Below are 8808 nucleotides of genomic sequence, written 5' to 3' on the forward strand. Positions count from 1 at the left end.
AACATCACCCCCAGCACCACCCAGCCCGCTGCCCCCTCCACAGCCCCAGGGCTTTCCCAGGAGTCCCAGCCATGTCCCTCCAGCACCCCCACAACCCCCAGCATCACCCCAGGGTTTCCCTGGGAGTCCCAGCCATGCCCCACCGGTGCTGCCCCCAGCATCACCCCAGGGTGTCACAGCATCACTATGAGGTGACCCAATCCTGCCACTCTCCCAGGTGCTCTTACCTGGGACCGTGGGACAAGGGCCACCTCTGTGCCCACCACACTGAGGTTTTGGGACCTAATGGGGGCTTCCCTCCACACAGAGCCACAAAATCAGGTTTTGCCAACCCAGCTCCGGCAGAACTTTGGCCACCTCCTGCCCACCCTGTGCCCGCTGGCACCACGTGCGGGTGGTCGTTTGGGATCTGGCAGAGCTTGGCTGGGGAGGGACGGTGCCACCTTCCCCCGCCGCAGGGATCAGCACCTGAGCCCTCCCTGCGTGGCCGAGGGGACACACAGGATGATCAGGGACCAGCAGGTCAGCTCCCCACTCTCCACCTGCAGCACCGCCGGCAGAGGAAACCCACTGTGGTTTTGACAGGCGGTTTTCAGACGGATCGGTCCCCTGGTCTGGCTGGATCCACCCCAGGGCACCACGCCGGCACAAGGAGGGGGATTGCAACCGGACTGGCTGTTTCTGCAGCAACTCGCCCTCTGCTGAACTGCAACCTGGCGGTAGCGCGTTGCTCTTCAGACAGCTGTAGGACACTCAAATCCCCCAACCAAGTCCGGCCACGTGAGGCTGGGAGCCACTCGCCTCTGCAAAGAACCCCGAGATTAACTCTGGCCCGGGACTGCTTTGACAGCTCCCACCAAACCGCTGCGGTAACAGCCCCGAGTGGAGACGGGGGCTGCCCCGTGTGCCGATGAGCCCGGGCACATCTCGGGCAGCTGCTGTCCTTAACCAGGGCCAAGGGGCTGGGGAGGGATGGGGCAGGAAGGAGGTCACTTTGCCAGGCAGGGGTGCCACTAAGTGTCACCTTGCTGCAGGGCAGGGGGTGTTGCAGTGGCCCCATTGCGGCCGCGTGGCTCTCCTCTCCCTGGGGAGCTGCCGGGGCTGATGCTGAGCCAGGGAGGGGGTCCCTGGGGAGCTGAGCCCGGCTGTGGGTGCTGCGGGCTCTCTTCCATCCCTGCAGGTCTCAGCAGCATCCAGCAGCATCTCCCTTTCCCTCAGGGAAGGGTCTGCTGGGCCAGGCAGCTTCCCCCCCACCTTCCCTGCCCCCCCAGCACCCCGCATGGGGATGTGCTGCAAGCCCTGCCTTGGAGGCAGCTGGAGGTGCCACAGGTTCAGAAGAGATGGGGCAAAATGACGGAGGAAGGGCCAGGACGTGCTGTTGGATGTCGTGTTCCCTCCTCCCTGTGGGGCAGGGCGTCCCTGCGCCATGGGTGTGAGTTCAGGCGAGGTGGTGGCAGGGAGATGGTGCCTCCCCGGAGGACGCCAGACTGGCGGCATTCAGCATGGTGGGCACAGAGGAGGGCAGAGAGGCAGCAGGCAGGCGCAGGCAGAGGGCTGTGTGCTGCCACCGGGGCCAGACATGATCTCAGACAAAATCCATCATGGCTCGGTGATGCTGAGCAGATGGAGGGGGATCAGCCACTCACGGATCCTCCGGGGACGGCTCTACGGTGGGTGGCCCCAGGGTGCCAGCAAGCTCAGGAGCTGCTTATCCAGAGAGGAGGGAGGATTGAGCCTGGCTGAAGTTGTCTTCCCCACCACAGCCAGCCTTGATGGGTGCGGGATGTCCCTTGAGAGCCTGGTGCTGGTGGGGGGCACCCCCTGCCCCCCTGCCAGGCCTCCCGGGGAAGCAGCCCCCTTCTAGGGGCCGTCCAGATCTCTGTCCCCAGGGGCTGACGCCAGCCTGGGCATTTGGTCTTTCCTCTCCCCGCAGCGAGATGGGACTGAAGGTGGGCAGCAGCCCGGAGCCCCTCACCGAGCCGCCCCTCCTGTGACCTGGGGGTGTCCTGGGCTCGGCAGCGCTCGGACCGGGCAGGCTGGTGGGATGCGGTTGGGGCGGCTCCGTGCAGGGTCTGGCCATGGAGAAACACCCTGGCACCGCGTTGGCTCGCTGCTGCCAGCCTGGCTGAGGAAAGGTGCCGGCACTGCGGGAGGGACTCGCTGTCTCAGGCAGTCAGGGAACGGCATCAAGGCTGACCCGAAACTCTGGCTACAAACACCTCCAAGCTTGGAGGTTTGACTCTCAAACTGTCTCTGCACCCACAGGTAAAGCTCATTTCTCAGCATCCTCCTGGCCAGAGAGCTGTGAAGTCCATCTTCACAAAGCCAATCCATAAAATGGTCCTTTTGGAAAGGCATCCTTAAAATCAGGTTCCCTTCTCCTGTACAAAGGTCACAATCCATAAAGCAAAGTCCTGAGCGTTCCCTGGGACTCCCGGCAGCTCCACGGCCCTGCTTCCAGCACCGTCCTGCTACAAACCATGTGCAAACCCCTAGGAGATGGAAACCGGAATCTACCGGAGCATCTGCATGAGGATACAGGGATTTTTTCTATCTGAATTATTTAACCAAGGCAGGTTATGCTTCACGTACTGTGGGAAGAATGGAGTTTATCGAATCTAGAAAGCTCCTGGATTGTTGAAAATAAAAGTACTTGTTTGTCTGTAGCTGGTTCTGGCTGGACACTCAAGCCCAGCAGCATCCCACCCGAGCCAGAACAGCAGTGGTGGGAGCGAGAGAGGGAACCCGAGCAAGGCTTAATGCTGAGTTAAGAGGAACCAGAAAGTCAAGGCAATTTGATAATGAAAGCAAGGAGAAGCCTCAAGAAAAGGCGAGGGGAGCCAGAAAGTCAGAGGAGCAGGAGCCGGACTGAGAGTCAGGTCAGAACCCAACGTTTGTTAGCAGGGGATGGATAGAAAGCGAGACCTGATGAACACATGAAAAGGAAATAGTCTAAAATGCGACAGTGAAACAGTTGAGTCAAAACCCCCCAAGCCTGCCAGAATTAGAAAGTATTAGATAATGAAAGTGTCTCTCCTGGGGTCCGCAGCAGCCTGCGACAGACACAGTGCAGCAGTGAAATAGCACCGAGAGTCCCTGGTTCCCGGCTGCCCCCCCGTGATGCCAACATGGGGAACATCAACAGCTCCCGTCAGCCAACGACTTAAAACTCTGCTCGGGTTTTTATTTAGCAGCATCATTCCAAGCCCCGGGGAGCAGGCATCCTGCGGGCTGGCAGCGCAGCCCGCCCAGCTCCCGGCGCAGGCAGGCAGCAGGCAGCGATACCTTTCTGACAGGTAACACCACTTTATTCCAATCCAAAGCTATCTGCACGCCGGCATGAGCGCCAGGAACGCTCGCTATGCTAATCTTCCTTTCAATAATATCGTATTTGCAATCTTGCCTCTTCTTCAAATGGCTCCGAACGCGATGCCTTCCTATTCGGGCTAAATCAAATATTTATCGGCGCTGCAGCACGCTGGCAGCGCTGGGTTGCGTCAGCAGTTTCTCTCTAAAAGGCCTTTTTCGGGAGCTCCTGGCTCTCGCCAGCTTCTGCCTTTCAAGCTGCCGTTTTCCACGCACCAGACTTAGACTTCAGAGCAAATTTGGGGTGGGGAAAATCTAAACATCAACTGCAAAGAGAGGGGGGGAAATGCCTGCCTCGCTGTTATGGAAAATTCCTTGTTGTTATGGCATGAACTGTCCCGGTGCCTTGGACACCAGACTGCTGGGATGAATATAAAAACATGGATAGCTTTGGTTTGATTAGGGGGACGCGGAGACAGGACAGGGTTTGAAATGTCTCCTCTGGCTGGGCAAGAGTCTCTGTGCCAGGGAGGCACTTGGATGTTAGGATGAGTGCAGGAAAAAAATCCTGAATAAATCCGAGCTGAGCTGATTCAGGCCCAGCAGAAATCCATTTTCATGCTGCCAAATCACAATAATAATAAATAAAAAAAAAGACAAATCTTCGTACATGCTCACTGGGCTTTGCCATAGGACAATGTTTTCTTTATTTAAGCCTCTCCCGCTCTCTTGGCACGGGCTGGGAACATCTGTGCGGCGGAGTGGAAATGTGCTTTCAACAACCCCCGTGCCGCTGCTGGGGCCTCGCACCCCGCGGGCAGGTGAGGGTGAGCTGGGGGAGACGAAGTGGGGCTGGGACAACCAGCGTGGTCCAGCCGCTGCCTGTCTCGCTGCCCGCACCGCTGCCCATCTCGCTGCCCGCACCGCTGCCTGAGCACCGGGCAGATTGGGGCGGTGATGTTGGCGCAGGGTTTTGCAGACTTCGGTAGTGGCTGGGTGCGAGCAAGGGCAATTGAAGCCTGCGATGGTTTTGAAGAGGTTCTTTAAGTACCAAGGAAATTCGTAAAGCTGGTCTGCTGGCAAAATAGGCCTGATAATGTGATCGCATCGTTATTGGGGGGATGATTACAGAATCACCAGCAACCCCCCCGCCTGCGGTGACATCCGATTTTATGGCTCAAGGCAGACAGAGAAAGCTTCACCCTGCAGAAGACACCTCCTTATTCAGCCTCTCCAACTATAATTAAATTATAGATAGCAAACTAAGTTATTTAGTACCCCTATTAAAGATGCATGGGTCCTGCCTTTTTTTGGCGTACGTCTGAGGAGGAACAGCATCGAGGCAGGTAAATGCTGCTTTTCTTGGGATCTTGCATCACGCTGATGAATAGTGATGAACACGCTCTGTCGGTTTTGGACATGAAAGGCCAGCAGATAACCCTGAGCTGCAGGAACTTATGCGCTTTGTTTGCAGCAATTTTGCTTTGTTTTTAATGCATATGTATGGTCCCTGGCTGCTTCGCTGAGTGGGTATCTCCGGGCTATTTTCACCCATTATCCCCTCTGAACTAAGATGATGTGATCTCTGCGGCCCGCACTGAAACTGGGGGTGGGAAGGGAGAGCCGAGCCCCGATACACCAGCGACGAGCCGGGCTTGTGCTGCGGAAACTGCCCGGGGCTCTCCCAGGTTTCACGGCCAGGCTGGGGGAGATCGGAGGGTTTGGGTGGGAACCGGCCTCGCACCTTGGGTATCTCCAGGATAAACAAAACCAGCCCGCAGAGCTGCGTACATTCAACTCCATGTTTGCTCCAACTAGGAACTTCATTTTTTGCTGGAGGACTGGGAAAGCACCAGTTTGGTGCTGCGAGACAGGACCCCTCTGCTCATCTTGCCCCTCTAGCAGGATCACGGCTCCGTGGGATGGGGCAGACCGGGGAGCACCAGCAGAAACCCGGCTTGATGCCAGGGGAGGTATGTTTGTGAGGGGGGACGAGGACCTGATTCGAGTCCGAGGTTAAATGGGTCTCCGGGAACTCGGCCAAGGGCCAGTGGCCAGGGAGGGTTTGTCCGGGTGGAGGAGGCAGCTGTAGGTGCTCGACGTTGTGACAGGCTGTGGCAGTTTCCCTCTGTCCCAGGGGAGCTCACACAACCCCGGCCACCCGCACGGGGCAGGGTACGGACACAGCGATCAGCGAGGATCTCCATAAAGCCATCGCTTGTGGTGTGGTGCCACTGGTATTCCCGGCAGGCATCCACAGCCTGAAGAGCTGGAGATGTCAAGGTGTACCTGAAAAGGACTGCCTTCTCTTTGGTCACCTCTGTTCTGCCCCAGGCTCTGCCAACCTTCCCCTCCCAGCCCAGCTGCCCTGGGAACTGCTGGAGGAGAGCCGAGCCAAACGCCATCAGTCCCTCGCTGCCCCGCTGCCTGGCAGAGAGGAACGCCCGGGTAAAAGCCTGGCTAATGGGGGAAGCGGTCTCAGGATGCACACAAACGAGCCCTGAAGGGACTTGCAAAGTCCAGGCTGATTAGAAATAGCACAGGGCAGCGGTCAAAGCCCCTGAGAGCGAGCGGAGATGCCTTGCTCATTGCCAACAGGTCGAGGGGATGTCTCTGCTAACCTTTGCCCAAAATCCCGTTGTTTACAGCTGTGGCACTACGATGTCTTTGACTTGCAATCTCCAGCAAGATGTCCATGCTGGGACCTTTCTTGGCAAGGTCCAGGTAAGCTGAATTCCCTGGGGACTCGTTGCCCACGTTGAGCCCAGAGCTGAGCTCCCCTTCCCAGGGTGGCCACCCAGCCCAGCCCAGCCCAGCCCTGCTGGGACGAGCACCAGGGTATCCATTTCCACACAAGCAGATGCCCCGAGGTGCTGAGGGATGTGCAAATAAACAACAAAAAAATTTAACTTCAGATGCTACTGTGTTAAAAACCCTTGCTATGAAGTTTTTGGGCTGAGGATAGGAAGACAAGAAGGGTGATGCAAGCCTTTCCGCAGGGCTGTACGTCAGCGGTGTCCGTGGCCCAAGCCCAGCAGAAAGCAGTTCAGAGAGGGGAGATGGCAGCCAGGGGCTTGGAAGCCAAATCCTTGGGGGTAAGGGGCTCTGCTCCCAGCATTGTGCTGCGAACTGATGGTGCAGCTGGCCCAGCGCTGTAAAGCCGATGCCTGCTTTCACCAAGAGTCAGACATCACTGAAGTCTGTTTAACATAACTTTCTTCTTTTTCCCCTAACAATTAAGACTATAAAGCCATTTCCAAACCCCAGTGCATGCCTGATTCCCACTGACATTCCCCTCGTACCCCCTCCCCGGGCCCCCAGGGACCAGAATTTAACTCCGCTTTATCATCACTGGAGTCGATCCAGCCAGCGTAAGGGGGCTTGGTGCCACCACGGTGCCCGTGCACTTCTGCCCGGGGCCGCTCCTCCTCCCGATGAGAATTCAGCTAGCCGTGGGGGCAGAGATGGCAGGAGCGTACGCAATGGGTATGCAAACACGCCGTCTGCCAGCGACGCATCTTTACTTTTGCTGATGTGACCAGAGCAACATTCGCTCCTCTTGCCTAGGCGAAGAGGGGGGCACCGAAACTCCCCAGCACTTCATGATAACAGCGCATTCGTTATGGCCGATTCCACGGACCAGTGTTATAGATCTCCCTTATTAACCAGGCTGTTCCTCAGGACTAATGATAGCGTAATGAATACATTCACGCTGTAAAGTACAATGTGCCTGCCGTCAGGCAAATGCATAATGGGGAAATTTGTGACTGCAGTTCATGTTTTCCAAACACAACCTGACTTCTGGCGGAAAAGCAGCACAGGTTGCTCTGCATGTCTGCTTCTTGGCGTTATTCATGTAGGTCACATCCATTTGTAAAGCTCCGGGGGCTCCCTGGGGACCCTGGCCGTGCTGGTGAGGAGCATGTACGGCTTTTAGCAGTGTGTGAGATGTGCTGGGAGGGGCCAGACTGTGCTGGGGGAACGAGTGCCGCCGAGCCGACGTGTAGCTGAGCACTGCTTGGAAAGTAGATGAGCTTGGCAGCGCCTGGCTCAGCCACGGGGGCTCATCTTTTCCAAACACACCAACAGACTGGAAGGTCACACAGCTACTTGCTGTCACAGCCCACGTGGTTATTGTCTCTATTTCCTATACAGTATGTGGGGCCAAATCATCTACCCCTCCAGCTGCAAGGATACGATGGCACAGCTTTGTGCATGGACACGGGGTGGGGGTCTAGCAGAGGCAGCAGGCACACTGTGCCCTGACAGGGAGGTGCTGTGCTGCTGCCACAGCGTACCGACCACTGCCCTGGGCAGTGACCCACATCAGCTGGCCACGCTGGAGCAAGGGAATTCAGCCAGCATCCATTCTTGAAGTTTGGGCTGATTTTGATCAAGTGATGCTGCTTCAGACTGAAAAGAAAGATGGGCAGGGCAGGGCTTCTCCAAAGAGTCTGCGTGCTCAGTTTTCAAATCTGTAAGGCGACAGACACAGGGCCTGAGCCTCCTGGCCTGCTGTCACAAACAGAAAGCGTGGTTTACCAGGCTTTGCTCTTAGCGTGCCAGCTCCTGTCCTCCACAGAGTCAGCGGGTGACTGCAGCCAGGTGAGTCAGGACAGCCTGTCTCGCTTTGCTGCCTCCGAGCCGTGAAAAACCAGCTGGTGCAGGAGCAGCGCGCAGGGCTGTGGTCCTTACACCCCGGGAACAGCCACACGGAAACAGGACTTGGATTCTCCTCCCACCTGTAATGACAGGTTTGGCGTGATCCGATGGGAATGGAATCGCTTTGCGGGACAGTTATCTGCATCTCAAACCCATGCACCTCGAGAGCACAGGGAGCTGGCGGTGACGTGGGTCTTCGGGACGTTCGCTCTCACAGGCTCCGCTTCTGTTTTCATTCCCCTAGCACGAGCACAAATGTTTTGCCTGTCTGTCCCACATTCCAGCGGTTTGATCCTGCCTTCCAAACCACAGCGAGCATTGCTGCAGAGCTTGTAAAACCTGCTGGAGTGTTTATCGCTGCATAGCATCAAGGCTTGACTCCAAAGGAAAAGAGGAAGGAATGGCTGAATTCCTTCGCTCAAGACTCCATTAATAAGAGCAGAGATATTTCAACCAGAAGGAATATGACTTGCATGGTGTTTGATGAACAACAGAGGTGCACAGATACCCTGCAAGCCAGTCCAAAAGGATCTACCCACACTGTGCTATGAGCAGTAAATGTTTTTAGTGGCACATAATGAATAATAAGCAATCATACCTTTAAATTCCTATTCCCCGTTGCCTACCAGAACAGCTAATGCCATCAATCCAGGTATGACTGTATGTAGCTGACACTGCCTTTAAATCATCGTCTTAGTTAACTAAAATGTCTGTAAGCCTTAACATTAAGGAATGCAACATTTTGCTACCGTTTGAGTATATGGCAGAATTCTCACAGGCCTTCAATGCTCTAAAAGAAATATTTACTTCACTTGCATCCCTTCAGTGCCTACACCGATC

Source organism: Grus americana, chromosome 18 (assembly GCF_028858705.1).
Source record: "Grus americana isolate bGruAme1 chromosome 18, bGruAme1.mat, whole genome shotgun sequence".
NCBI classification, from domain to species: Eukaryota; Metazoa; Chordata; class Aves; order Gruiformes; family Gruidae; genus Grus; species Grus americana.